Source organism: Carya illinoinensis, chromosome 1, assembly GCF_018687715.1.
Source record: "Carya illinoinensis cultivar Pawnee chromosome 1, C.illinoinensisPawnee_v1, whole genome shotgun sequence".
In the NCBI taxonomy this organism is placed as follows: Eukaryota; Viridiplantae; Streptophyta; class Magnoliopsida; order Fagales; family Juglandaceae; genus Carya; species Carya illinoinensis.
In genome coordinates, this window is record NC_056752.1 from 27679076 (window position 1) to 27694940 (window position 15865).

The 15865-nt window shown below is 41.2% G+C and overlaps 1 long non-coding RNA gene across 1 annotated transcript; it reads right to left on the reverse strand.

Moving 5' to 3' along the window:
* Positions 1–3759: 3759 nt before the first annotated feature.
* Positions 3760–5206, reverse strand: LOC122302273. The gene is made up of 2 exons (XR_006240428.1): positions 4669–5206; positions 3760–3937 (listed from the first exon to the last, which is right to left on the reverse strand). It is a non-coding gene; the product is annotated as an uncharacterized LOC122302273 (long non-coding RNA).
* Between the last annotated feature and the right edge of the window lie 10659 nt (positions 5207–15865).

The window sequence follows — 15865 nt, forward strand, 5'->3', positions numbered from 1 at the left end:
AAAGCCCAAACTGAAAAATATAACTACAAGACTCTATGTTTTAAAATTGAGGATTTATAATTTTGGAAAACTAATCCTCCTTACCACACGTAAAGGACTAACGTAAAAACACGTCAAATACTTCAAGATGCCATACGGAAAGGGGTTATACTGTAAGGTTTAAAGGGAATCCTTGAAATTTACTTACGTAAAACGTCAAAACCACTCAAAACATATGGTTTGCACCGAAACTTGAATAAATCATTTGAGTTTTACAGTGAGCTTTAATGGTAAACATGTAATTATAACCTACACTTTCACAAACCTAAAGACTTAAGCACCATAACACAAAGAGCAATGTTACATATAGTTACTTTTGCGTACTCTTTGTGCACTTCACTGATATGATTGGCTGGATTAATTTTTTTTTAATATCCAACCAATTATATCACTGAAGTGCACAAAAAGAGTGCACAAAAAGAACTGCACATAGAATTTTTGTAACACAAAACAAGAAAAAAACTAGAATAAAAAGCTGGTGTGGCTTCTTACAGAGAAGAAGGAAACTGGCGGCTGGAAGCTGGGCTGCTGCGGCGGCACGTGAAACAAATCCCGATTTGAAGAGAAACCAAGAGAGAGATCGACTATCAATCACAGCAGAGAAAGTGAGTGATGAGCGAGAGAGAGAGCATAGAACGTGAGAGGGAGAGACAAAGGCTTACGGCATGATAGTGATCGACCTGGGCAGTGTCTCACAGCTGGGCTAAGGTGCACGAAGACGAGTGGCTCGGAAACTTCCGATGTGCAAGGGGCTGAAAGAAAAACAAGTGCTCTGGTTTCTTGCCTAAAAACAGAGGTTGTTGGCTCGGCCTCGGGATGCTAAAGCTTGGTGAGTGGTGAGGCTAGTGGTGCAGGGGCAGCGCGGTGGAGGATTATGGATTGTAGGCTGGCAGCAAAAGAAACATGGTGGGAGAGGCTGCTGGATGAAACGGGGTTGCGGGCAGGCCGTGAGGGTGCGACAACAGGGATGGCTGGCTACAGTTTCGCGTGGCTGGGCAAAAGCCAGTTGCTTCTGTCGTGCAAGGGGAAAACTCACACGGGGTTGGTTTCCGTTTGGCTGAGCGCACACGGGCATGAGTTTTTGTGATGGAGGTCGTGCAACTAGGTTGCAGGCGAGGTCTAACGCCGTGGGTGTGGAGGTGCAGAGACAGGGACGGTGACTGCACGGAGGTTGTAGAGGGTGGAGACTGCCGTGGGAGGCAGTTGCGAGGTGGTTTTGGTGATAATTTACGATGGAGGGAGTCAAGGTGGATGCTTACGGTGGGGGAGAATAAGGGAGTCGGTGCTTTGTACGTAGATGGAGGTTGCGGCTTGAGGTTTCTTCATGTAGGAAAATCTAACCGTAGTATAAATAGGAAACAAAAAATAAACCCTAGGGAAAAAGATGTGTATGAAGAGGGAAACGGACAGGGAAGGCAACCCTGGAGATATTGATGGAAGAAAAACTAAATGTATATCGGAAATACTAACGGTTTGCCGAGCATGGAGGAAAAAGTTATGCGCATGGAAGGAAAACATGCATATTAAAAGGAAACATACACTCTAGAGATACAAACGTGCAGCATGCGAAGGATATGCATGCAAGGCAACTTGCACGACGAGGAGTTTGTTTGATCTCACGGGCTATGGCTTTTGGGTGATCGGGTAAGGTTCATTTCAAAAATAATTTGGGCCCACAGTTTGGATAGTGAAGGAAATTAAATAAAAAAATTCATTATTGATGATTTCTTGCTCGCATAATCATATATTTTATTCTGTTTATGGATTCAATCATACTTTTTCTATTGAATGGATTAATTTTTTGATTATGTTTGGATAAATTAATTATCTATATTGATTTAATTTTTTGCTGCGATATCGCTCATTGAGTATATTGTCGTCGTTGGATTTTCTCAATAGATGTAGTAATTTACGTATTTTGAAATTGGTGAATGATTTTTTAAAGGGTTATATTTGATTTAATTTTAGTTTATAAATCTATACATTTCGATTGAAAATTTCGAAAATTGAGTTCCTAATTGACTTATTCAATGAATTAAAAATAATTAAAATATCAAATTTGTGTAAGGGATTCCCGACGTTCTACTGTTCGTCAATTTTAAGTACTTTTTCCGTTAATCACTTTACTTCACTTTAATTTGTAGTTAACATTAATCTTTATTCTCCATTACTTAATATTTTTCTTTAGTTTCTTTGTTCCTTCTGCTATTATTTTAATTTATCTCTATGTGGAATCGGCACCCCAAAGCTGTGCTACAACTACCGCATTATTCTTTAGACATAATCAAATTTTGGCGCCGTTGCCGGGGAGAAGGTAGAAGAATTGTTAGATAGTTTTTTTTTTTTCAGCAGTTTGTAAAGGTGGTAACTTCATTCTCTCTTTTAACTTGTTGCATCTTTATTTTATTTTATTTTTCTTTTTATAGTTTTATTTTTTTAGTATTGCATTTTTTTCTACCTTGCATGCACAGGTATAAAGACACCTTGGGTCAGTTTGCTTGTAGATCTGTGTTAGAGTCAGAATCAGAGTTTAATTTTTCTAATTATTTGTTTGATAATTTTTCTAATTATAAGGAAATAAGTGAACACAGAGATCAACCCACTAGGACCCTTCAGGATTACCTCCACTCTACACACACAATCGCACCATCATGCATCATGTTTCCAGCTAATACTCGCCAATTAGATTTTAAAACAAAGATGATATAGTTACTCCCTACCTTTCATGGCTTGGAAAATAAAAATCCATATGTGGACATTAAGGAGTTTGAGGAAGTAGTTGCGACTTTTCTTGTCAAAATGTAACTAATGATGTTGTGAGACTTAAGTTCTTCATTTCTCTTTGAAGGATGGAGTTAAGAGTTGGCTATACTCACTGAGACCATGATCTATTGGGTCGTGGAATGAGATGACTTAGGTTTTCTTTAATAAATATTTTACCCAACATAAGACAAATGCTTTAAAAAGGTAAATCTCCACCTTTGTACAAAAGGATAGTGAGACTTTGTGTCAGTTTTGGGAGATATTTAAGAAGTTATTGAGTATGTGTTCTCATCATGGGTATGAGAATTAGTGCTTAGTGAGCTATTTTTATGAGAGACTTATACCTAAAGAGCGCCAATTTGTGGAAATGATGTGTAATGGTGAGTTCTTACAGAAAGATCCTGATGAGGCCATAGAATACCTCAATGAGCTTGCTGAAAAAGCTCACACTTGGACTGAACCTAGTAGGGGTGCTACCCGCACCATACGGTGTGGGGTAGACACCCCCCGCCCCTCGCCCCCGCATGGGGTGAATGGGGAAATTTTTCCCCGTCCCTCACCCCCGATGTGCGGGGGCGGGGTACCTCGTCCCGCATGACAGGGTATGGATTGGGGGGGCAATCCGTCCGCCCCCCTGCGCCCCCTTTTGGGCCTTGGGGCTAGAAACAATTTTTGGGCCAAAAATGGCCCAGAAGCCACAGCAATGGGACAAAAATGGCCCACAAGATTATATTTTTGGTCCAAAAAAAGCTTGTAGGCCATTTTCAGCCCATAAAATTATAAGTAAAAAGAAAAAAAAATTAAAAACCAAATTAACAAAAAAAAAAGAGTGTTATGAATGGTAATTGATTTATGGCTAATAAAAGTTACTAGTCTAAGAGTCTAATACCTAATAAACTAATAATAATAACTAAGCTATTACAAAATTGAAAGACTAAACAATTACAAAATTACAAATATAAAAGTGTCCAAGGGACATTGTATCAACATTACAAATCATTGAATACAAAATATGAATAAATAATTAAAAATTGAATATTCTAAAGAGGCTTGTCAGCTATGGCTTGTCTTTGACTGTGAGTCTGTGACAATTGGGGCGGCTCGAGCTTCAGCACAATTTTATGTTGCAGATGTGCTAGACGTCTCATGTATTATTACAAAAATTAATATTAAAATTAACAATGATGAAATCGAAATGAATATAAATAAATTAAAATAATAAAATAAAAAACAATTACCAGGTTGTCCAAATCCAGACTGATCACCACCCTCATCGGTCTCCTTAAAATCTAAAATATCCGGGAACATGAATATCCTTTCCTATCGTCCAACTCTGTGTGCATATCAATGCCTCTACAGTTGTAGGAGACAATGAACTACGGAAAGGATCCAATATACGACCTCCGGTACCAAATTAAATTAGGGTTCCAATCTAAAACCTTAAATCAATTTAGGTGTTTCATTGATTTCGGGGTCTCATTGATTGAAACCCCTCAATTATTTTAGGGTTTCAGATTTGAACCCTAAATTAAATTAGGGTTCCAATCCGAAACCCTAACCCCCAAATTGATTTAGGGGTTTCATGATTGAAACCCCTAAATCAATTTAGGGGTTTTCAATACAATGAAATTTACAAAAAAACAATCAATTTAGACGGAATCCGAAACAATCACAGCAAGAAAACCCTAACACTGAATACACATGCACAATGATCACGAATCCACAGCACACAAGTCACAAATCCCATCCTTCATCTCCGATTCAACCCATGCTTCCTCCAATCTCCAATCATAACTCAAAAGAAAAAAAATAAAAAAATAAAAAACAACGGAGAAAGGAGAGAGAGGAGAGAACGAGCTAACTTACCGTGTATCGTACGGCGTGCGTCCGGCATTGTGCGAGAGAGAGGAGAGAATGAGAGCGACTCCAAGGACTCTCCAACCAAGACTACGAGAGGGAGGAGAGAACGGGGTACTGGGGTAGGAGAGAGAGAGAGAGATTTTGAGAAGTCACTGCCGAAGGGAGGGGGTGACGCGGGGGCGGGGGGGGTTTAACCCTTTAGGGTTAAAAGTAAATGAAACGGCGCCGTTTTCTAATGGACATAACGATGCCGTTTCATTTAGTGGGTTAATATGAAGAGTTTTGCTATATACAAGTATAGTCGCGTACTAATCTGTGTACCAATACTGATTCATTCATATTTAAAATATAAATTAACACTGTTTTAAATAAAATCTATTTTTTGACCAATCATGTGACGTCTCGAAATCCCCACACATGGACACGGGGAAATCGAGACGTCCGGATGATGACAACCCGGGTCACTACCCTAAAACGAGTGCCAAGTGTGTGTAAAAGCAACAAATGTGCAAAAGGAAACGTAGCGGATTACGAAAGTCATATAACTAAGTACCAGAATTTTTCTTAATATAATACAAGCTGTTTAAAATATACATAAATAAAATATTACATAACACAAATATAGTTTTAAAAACAGCTACAAAGCACAACTTCAACTCAAAACTCCGGCGGAGCCGCATCCTCGGGCTCAACCTCCTCCTCCTCCTCGAACCCTGCACCAAAATCTACGGAACAAAAAAAAAAAGGCGCCGCAGGTAAATAAAATCCAAGCACCACCAGATAAAAACATATAAAACTCAAACAATATGCATGAAGTATGCCCAATGCACATGTCTCATAAACCACATCTCAAAACCCATAAAAACATATTTTTTCCACGAACGCCAAAAATCCCATTTGGCCCAGAAACATATCATTTCCAAATATCACGCCAAAAGTCACATTTGGCTCATATCAAACTCAATCCATTATCCAATTAATCCGTATGCACCATGACCTCCCCTAGGGGTCATCCGCACACCCTGGCTCCAGTGCCATACCGCAGGTTACGACCACGCATGTGACACCTAACGAGCGATGCCTAGTTCCGCGCCCTGTGCGTTCGTAGCCAAGCATCCTCTAGCCCTCGCCAGCGAAGGGCCACGGAGTCGGTGCGTAGAGCGATACCCGGTTCCGCGCCCGGCGCGTTCGTAGCCAAGCATCCCCTAGCCTCCTCTCCCGTCGTCGCCCAGCGACAACTTAGGGGACGTCACTCAGTTTATTCTGCTCCCGAGTGACCAGAGGAGCTCCACTGAGATAATACCCCATCCCGGCTTGGGGTCGTGATACACACGTACCCGAAAATCCACTTACGCCAATAAAACAGGCTTTTCTCAATTAAATAAAAAATGCATGTGCATGCACCATTTAAATGCGATATCAATGCACAAAAATAAACAACCATCCATAAATCAATAAAACAAGCAACTCCGTCCTCCATCCATCCGACCCCCGAACTCCTCGGACTCAGTCCGGAATCAGCCAACTAACAGATAAATAATTATTGAATGAGCAAAATATATTTAAATCTGAAAGTAGGGTTTGGAAAATACTTACAGCGCTTTTAAAGGCAATTATTTCTGAGATTAAATACTCGATAAACCCCAAAAGCTAGCTTGAGAAGTTTTTAGCAAAAAAAATTACAAATTTTAGAATTAAAATGAGTTTCGAAAATAAAGGGATTTAAAGTGAAATTTTTGAAATTAAGGGAGCTGATTTTATTGAAATAAAATGGAAGTGTAGCTCACGGCTAGAATTGAAAATCTACAAGAGCTGAAAATGAAACTCATGGTTTGCTGGGCAAAACAGGGGCACGGATTTAAGGTCAAACCAGAACACAGACAAACCAAAATAAACAGAAAAGCAAGGGAATTTCATAAGCATAAAACCAAAAAAATATCAAAGAAATTAACAAGAGAAATGGGCATGGAGGCTTCACGGTTTGGGATCCAAAATAGGGGCACCGGTTGCTCAAAAACAGAGCACGATTTAGCCCATTAAAAATAGAACAAAAGTGAGTCTAAAACTACCGAAAATTAGAAGGGATGCTTCACTACCAAGAACACGAAAATAATAGAGGCAAAGAGAGGGAAACCGAGCAAGAAATGAAGCCAAAACAGAGTATATTTTTCGGCACAAAACTGGGCAAATCCGACTTCAAAGAACATGCTAATGGGTCTCAATCAATTGAAAAATAACAATGATCAAGCCACAAACTAGGATCCAAAAAAAAAACAAGAGGAAAAAGAGAGAAAATCGAGCATGAATAAGAGAGCTAAAAACAGGGGCAAGACCCACGGTTTCACATGCAAAATAAGAGAGAAATATATGAAATAAACTAAAGAGGAAGAAGAAGAAGATGCACGGCAAGAGAAGAAGAAATAGATGGAGAAGAAGAGATGCAGCTAACTGAGCGACAACGAGCTGAAAATGAGGCTAAAACTGAAACTGAAACTGAAAAAGAAGAAGGAGAAGAGGAGTAGTCGGCGGATGGAGAAAAGAAGAAGAAGAAGAATGAAACAACCCTATAGGTCTTCAAACGGCGTCGTTTTGGATAAATTGAGGGGTTGGGCTTGTGGGTCACGGGCTGGGCTAAAAAATGATTGGGTTTGGGTCCGAAAATACAAGAAAATGAGAAATAAAAAAAAAAGTCTAACCCAAAATACAAAGAACAAGAAATAAAAAGATGCAATAAAAATAATTGAAAGCTAAGTAAAAATACTACAACTTAATATTAATAAAATAAAATATTTAAAGCTCAATAATAGAATATTTTAAACTAAAGAGAAATTTAAATGCGAAATAATAACTAATAACAAGAAAGCACATTGAAATAATTTACACAACTTAAAATCATAAAATGAAATCAACGAATACAACATTAAATTTAAAACAAAAGAGCCATAAGTCATATAATAAATAATAATAAAAAAAATCTTTCTATGCAAATATACGTAAAAACGGAATATCACATCCTCCCCTCCTTAAAATAAATTTCGTCCTCGAAATTTGCAAGATCAACGACCAACTTAAAGCAAGTCACATAAAATCACATAAACCAACTGTGACCAATATTAAGATACGTACCTTCATTACTCAAACAAGTATGGGTACTGCTCCCTCATGTCCGCTACTCGCTCCCAAGAGAAGTCTTGAGTTAACGGATCTCCCCACGCCACCTTAATCAAAGGTATCGTCTTGGGCCTCAACTGTTGCTACTTCCAATCTATGATTTGCGACGGAACAACCTCATAGGTGAGATCCGGTTGCAATTGAATACCCTCTAGGTCGACGAAGCGTGGCTCTTGCTGTCCAAAGCTCTTCTTCAAGGACGATACGTGGAAGACATCATGAATATTCCCAAAATACTCTGGCAAAGCAACTCTATAGGCAACGGACCCTACCTTCTCCAGAATCTGAAAAGGGCTGACATACCTCGGATCCAGTTTCCTCTTCTTACCAAAACGCTTAACACCTCTCATGGGAGAGACTTTGAGATAAACCCAATCACCAACTTCAAAAGACAACTCTCTCCTCCTGGTATCAGCATAGCTTTTCTGGCGACTCTGAGTTGCCGCCATTTTATCTCTGATGATCCGGACTTGGCTTTGCATCTCTTGAATTATTTTGGGTCCAATAATCTTACTCTCCCCGACTTCGTCCCAACATAAGGGCGATCTATACTTCCTCCCGTAAAGAGCTTCTTAGGGAGCCATCTGAATGGTCGCATGGAAGCTGTTATTATATGCAAACTTTATGAGCGGCAAATGGTTTTCCCAACTCCCCTGAAATTCCATGACACACGCTCGCAACATGTCTTCAAGGGTCTGAATGGTGCGCTCCGATTGGCCGTCTGTCTGAGGGTGGTAAGCAGTACTGAACTTCAACTTAGTACCCAAAGCTGCCTGCAAACTTTTCCAGAACTGCGATGTGAACCTTGGGTCTCGATCCGACACTATACTCTTTGGTATGCCGTGCAGCCGCACTATTTCTTTTACGTACAAGTGTGTCAACTTACCCAAGGAGTCGATGTTATTAACAGGCAGGAAATGAGCACTCTTCGTTAACCGGTCAAGAATCACCCAAACAGAATTTTTCCCACTAGGCATTCTCGGCAAACCCACTACAAAGTCCATCGTGATGTCATCCCATTTCCACTCAGGAATAGGGAGGGGTTGGAGCATACCAACGGGTCTTTGATGCTCGGCCTTCATTTGACGGCATGTGTGACATTTCTCAACATATAAGGCAATATCCCTCTTCATTCCATCCCACCAGTAATTTTTCTTCAAGTCCCGGTACATCTTTGTACTGCCGGGATGAACTGAATAAGGGGTCGCATGAGCTTCTGCCATGATCCGCTCCTTGAATTCTGAATCTTTGGGGACCACTCTGTGATCTCGGAACCGAAGTATCCCATCATTATCCATGCTATAATGCAACGGCCCTCGAGATTTTCTGACCCTTTTTCTGATATTCAACAGCTTTGGATCCTTCCTTTGAAGAGTCTTCAATTCTTCAAAATCAGTTACCCGAATATCAAGAACTGAAGATAAAATCTCTTCTTGCTGCAAACTCTCAATAAGGAGCCTTCTCATCCCACAAAGCAACGAATTCAATTCCGATGGCTCGGCTTCATCTGCCAAGTGCGATTTTCGGATCAAGCATCAACAACTATATTAGCCTTCCCCGGATGATATTTGATCTCACACTGGTAGTCACTGATTAGCTCTAGCCATCTCCTTTGCCTCGTGTTCAGATTTTTCTGGGAAAACAAATGCTTCAAGCTCTTGTGATCAGTGTATACCTCGCATGCTTCCCCATACAAAAAGTGCCGCCAGATCTTGAGTGCAAAAACAATCGCAGCCAATTCCAAATCGTGCGTCGGATAATTTTTCTCATGGTCCTTTAGCTGACGAGATGCATAGGCAACAACCCGTCCTTCCTGCATAAGGACACAACCGAAACCAAACTTAGACGCATCACTGAAGACTACGAATGGCTTATGCGGTTCTGGAAGCGCTAACACTGGTGCCGTCGTCAACCTGTTCTTTAATTCTTGGAAGCTTCTCTCACACTTATCTGACCAAACAAATTCTGTATTCTTCCGAGTCAGAGCTGTGAGAGGTCCGGATAGGCGAGCAAATCCCTCCACAAATCTTCGGTAATAACCAGCAAGCCCCAAGAAACTCCGGATCTCGCGCACTGTAGTCGGACGCGGCCATGACAAAATGGCTTCCACTTTACTAGGATCAACAGCCACTCCGTATCGGGAAATCACATGCCCAAGAAATTTGACTTCCTCCAGCCAGAATTCACACTTGCTAAGCTTGGCATAAAGCTGGTGTTCTCTCAATTTCCCAAGTACCAGACGAAGATGATACACATGTTCTTCAACATCTCGGGAATAAATCAGAATATCATCAATAAACACTACTACAAAGGAATCCAGATAAGGTCGAAATACTCGATTCATCAAATCCATGAAAGTAGCAGGGGCATTAGCTAACCCAAACGGCATCACCTTAAATTCATAATGCCCATACCTCAACCTGAAAGCAGTTTTAGGCACATCCTTGTCCCTGATCCTCAGCTGGTAGTATCTCGACCTCAAATCAATCTTCGAGAACACGGCTGCTCCTTGAAGCTGATCAAATAAATCATCTATCCGCGGGAGATGATATTTATTTTTGATGGTCACCTTGTTTAATTCCCGATAATCTATGCACATACGGAGGGTCCCATCTTTCTTTTTAACGAACAACACTGGCGCACCCCACGGCGAAGTATTAGGCTGAATAAATCCCTTATCTACCAGCTCTTGCAACTGAGTCTTCAACTCTTTTAATTCAGCCAGTGCCATGCGATAAGGAGCTTTATGTACAGGAGCCGCTCCAGGTTTCAAGTCTATAACAAACTCCATTTTCCGAACAGGGGGTAGTTCGGGCAAGTCATCCACAAACACATCGGGAAATTCTTCCACAACTGGAATGTCTACTAAAGACTTCTCCTTGGACGGCGTGGACACCATTTGAACTAAGAATGCATCCGCTCCCCATGCAATCTCTCTTCTTGCTTGAATTGCCGATATAATTACCGGCTTTTCTTTTAACTTACTCCCTGCAAATTCCAGACAATCACCATCTGGAAGCTAAAAGGTAATTACCCGACTTCTGCAATTAATACTCGCAGAATATCGGTATAGCCAATCCATCCCGAGGATGATATCAAAACCCAACAGCTTAAACACAACCAAATCAGCATCCAAGAACCTTCCATCAAAATTTAACGGGCATCCCAACGCAACCTTGGAGCACCATACCATTTCACCATCGGGTAAAGCCACCACCAATGACTTTGGCAAAGGTTCCGTGACCAAATTACACATCCGCGCAAACATGGAAGATACAAATGACTGTGAAGCATCGGAATCAAACAAAGTGCAAGCATAAAACTCATACAAACGGACTCTCCCTGAACCAAACACATAACCCATGAAATCCAAAATAACAAAGGAGAAACCAAATACACCAAAATTAAATCCAACATAAAATTAAATTAAATTAATCCATACCTGTAATTACTCCAGCATCGTGGGTCGCTGGTGCCTCATCATCCACCTCTCCGGGTGTGATAGCATAAACCCGGGATTGCACTGCTTGCCTTGGATTCGTTCTTCCACCGTGTCTACCTCCATGGCTTCCTTGAACTCTGACGGGGCACTCCTGAGCAATATGTCCCACTTGGCCGCACCGGTAACACTGGGGTCCACCACTCAGCCGACACTCGCCCTCATGAGCTCTATTACACACTCCACAAATTGGCACCCGTCCTCCCATACGAACACCTAAGGACGCTTGAGGTCGAGTTCCAGTCCGCTGAATAAATTTCTGAGGTGAACCCGATCTGCTTCCTTCACCAGAAAAACTCCACCTCTTATGACCCGGAGGGGAGCCCATACTCAGATTATTCTCTCGCTCCACAAGGGTGGCCACATCCACTAATTCCTGAAAAGTGGATATCCGATGGCTGACCATCATACGGCATATATCAGGGCGTAGTCCCTCCTGAAAATGATCAGCTCACATCTCCTCTGTGGCGATAAGGTGGGGAGCAAATCGCCCAAGTTCTATAAACCTTCGGGCGTACTGTTCCACTGTCATGCCTCCTTGGACCAAATTTGAGAACTCTCTTGCCTTTTGCTTCCTTACCGATGCGGAAAAAAAGCGGTCGTTAAATTCTTTCTTGAAGCGCTGCCAGGTTACAGCGGCGAATGATCCCAACTCTGCTTCTAACATCACCCTCTTAGTATCCCACCAATTAAAAGTAGTGCCTTGCAAGAGATAGCTGGAATAGAGTACCTGTTGCGCCTCGGTGCAACCACACACCTCAAAAGTTCTTTCCAGGTCTTTGATCCACTTTCTAGCTTGAAGCGGATCCTCTTCTCTAGTAAAGTGTGGGGTCCTATGCGCCAGAAAGCGCTCATAGGTGCATCCGGCTTGCACCATGCTGCTAGATCCTCCGGGTGAAGCCAAGGCCCTCCCTGATATGGCCAAGGACCTCCTGGTTGCGGCCAAAGTCCTTCTTGTTGCAGACAAGGCCCTCCTTGTGGCGGCCAGGGACCCCCTTGTTGTGGCCAAGGTCCCCCTGGTTGTGGCCAAGGCCCTGTCTGTTGTGGCCTAAAATTTTGCTGCATAAACTTCGTCATCTGCCGTATGGCTTGGGCTATGGAGTCATCTCTTGATGTATTGTCCTGTGGCTCCTGAGTAGATTTCTTTGGCCTCCCCATTTTCCTGCCACCATAACCTTTGACCCCCTTTCAGAAAACAAAACAAATAAAACCAACAACAAACAAAAACAGAACCAAACACCTACACCACATCCCACAAAACAGAAGAAACCAACTTGCAAAAAACATAACTAAATAAATAAAAACAAACAAACAAGATCAAACAAATAAAACAACATACTTTCAATTCAAATAAGATTAAGTCAAACCAAACCAAATCAAATGGAATTAAATACAATAAATTCAAATTTAATAAAATAGTTTCAAATCAAATAAAATCGAATCTAATTAAATAAATACAATTCAAATTAAATAAACAAAATAATTTCAACTCAAACTTTTAAAACTTTCTAGTACTTCGCCTGCGGGACATATGGTTTTACCCAGAGCCAAACCGCTCTGATACCACCTGTGGCGCCCCGAACTCTCCACGCACGGACATGGGAAAATCGAGACGTCCGGATGATGACAACCTGGGTCACCACCCTAAAACGAGTGCCAAGTGTGTGTAAGAGCAACAAATGTGCAAAAGGAAATGCAGCGGATAACGAAAGTCATATAACTAAGTACCAGAATTTTTCTTAATATAATACAAGCTGTTTAAAACATACATAAATAAAATATTACATAACACAAATATAGTTTTAAAAACAGGTACAAAGCACAACTTCAACTCAAAACTCCGGCGGAGCTGCATCCTCGGGCTCAGCCTCCTCCTCCTCCTCGAACCCTGCACCAAAATCTACGGAACCAAAAAAAAAAGGCGCCGCAGGTAAGTAAAATCCAAGCACCACCAGATAAAAATATATAAAACTCAAACAATATGCATGAAGTATGCCCAATGCACATGTCTCATAAACCACATCTCAAAACCCATAAAAACATATTTTTTCCACGCACGACAAAAATCCCATTTGGCCTAAAAACATATCATTTCCAAATATCACGCCAAAAGTCACATTTGGCTCATATCAAACTCAATTCATTATCCAATTAATTCGTATGCACCATGACCTCCCCTAGGGGTCATCCGCACACCCTGCCTCCAGTGCCACACCGCAGGTTACGACCACGCATGTGACACCTAACGAGTGATGCCCAGTTCCGCGCCCTGCGCGTTCGTAGCCAAGCATCCTCTAGCCCTCGCCAGCGAAGGGCCACGGAGTCGGTGTGTAGAGCGATGTCCGTTTCCGCGCTCGGCGCGTTCGTAGCCAAGCATCCCCTAGCCCCCTCTCCCGTCGTCGCCCAGCGACAACTTAGAGGACGTCACTCAGTTTATTCTGCTCCCGAATGACCAGAGGAGCTCCACTGAGATAATACCCCATCCCGGCTTGGGGTCGTGATACACACGCACCCGAAAATCCACTTACGCCAATAAAACAGGCTTTTCTCAATTAAATAAAAAATGCATGTGCATGCACCATGTAAATGCGATATCAATGCACAAAAATAAACAACCATCCATAAATCAATAAAACAAGCAACTCCGTCCTCCATTCATCCGACCCCCGAACTCCTCGGACTCAGTCCGGAATCAGCCAACCAACAGATAAATAATTATTGAATGAGCAAAATATATTTAAATCTGAAAGTAGGGTTTGGAAAATACTTACAGCGCTTTTAAAGGCAATTATTTCTGAGATTAAATACTCGATAAACCCCGAAAGCTAGCTTGAGAAGTTTTTAGCAAAAAAAAATTACAAATTTTAGGATTAAAATGAGTTTCGAAAATAAAGGGATTTAAAGTGAAAATTTTGAAATTAAGGGAGCTGATTTTATTGAAATAAAATGGAAGTGTAGCTCACGGCTAGAATTGAAAATCTACAAGAACTGAAAATGAAACTCATGGTTTGCTGGGCAAAACAGGGGCACGGATTTAAGGTCAAACCAGAACACAGACAAACCAAAATAAACAGAAAAGCAAGGGAATTTCATAAACATATAACCAAAAAAATATCAAAGAAATTAACAAGAGAAATGGGCATGGAGGCTTCACGGTTTGGGATCCAAAATAGGGGCACGGGTTGCTCAAAAACAGAGCACGATTTAGCCCATTAAAAATAGAACAAAAGTGAGTATAAAACTACCGAAAATTAGAAGGGATGCTTCACTACCAAGAACACGAAAATAATAGAGGCAAAGAGAGGGAAACCGAGCAAGAAATGAAGCCAAAAACAGAGTATATTTTTCGGCACAAAACTGGGCAAATCCGACTTCAAAGAACATGCTAATGGGTCTCAATCAATTGAAAAACAACAATGATCAAGCCACAAACTAGGATCCAAAAAAAAAACAAGAGGAAAAAGAGAGAAAATCGAGCATGAATAAGAGAGCTAAAAATAGGGGCAAGACCCACGGTTCACATGCAAAATAAGAGAGAAATATATGAAATAAACTAAAGAGGAAGAAGAAGAAGATGCACGGCAAGAGAAGAAGAAATAGATGGAGAAGAAGAGATGCAGCTAACTGTGCGACAACGAGCTGAAAATGAGGCTAAAACTGAAACTGAAAAAGAAGAAGGAGAAGAGGAGTAGTCGGCGCATGGAGAAAAGAAGAAGAAGAAGAATGAAACAACCCTATAGGTCTTCAAGTGGCGTCGTTTTGGATAAATTGAGGGGTTGGGCTTGTGGGTCACGGGCTGGGGTAAAAAATGATTGGGTTTGGGTCCGAAAATACAAGAAAATGAGAAATAAAAAAAAAGTCCAACCCAAAATACAAAGAACAAGAAATAAAAAGATGCAATAAAAATAATTGAAAGCTAAGTAAAAATACTACAACTCAAAAGTACGACCATAGAGTGAAAAATCTCTTTTATATGGTCTGACGGCAGAAGACCCTAGATCTGTCAAAATACGATGTTCGCTCGAGCGGGGTGTCAAGTGCACGTCGAGCGTTCGACTCTGCCTGATTTCGCTCGAGCGTCCTATCAAGCGCACATCGAGCGTTCGACTCTGCCTGCTTTCGCTTGAGCGGCCAATGTCTCTGCTCGAGCGATCTTTGTTTTTCAGCAACACGCTCGAGCTCCCTGTCGAGCGGCAGTCGAGCGTTTGAATCTGCCTGAATTCGCTCGAGCGGCCAAAAGACTCCGCTCGAGCGAACTTGTAAAATCTGCAATACGAAAGTTTTGCAAGTCATCAAATACCCCCAAACTTACAACTTTGTTTGTCCTCAAACAAAAAGAAAAACAAATGATAGTTTAAGCAATATCAACTCGACCCGAAAGAGAAGTATCATCACTTACCAAGCTTTTATGAATTTAGATTTCATCTCTAGTATCTTACTCTTTTAACATCAAAGATAGCAAGAAAATCAATCAAAAATTTTGCAATTTGTCAAGCAAGAGTTAGGCGTTTACTTCAACCTAAAGCTAAGACC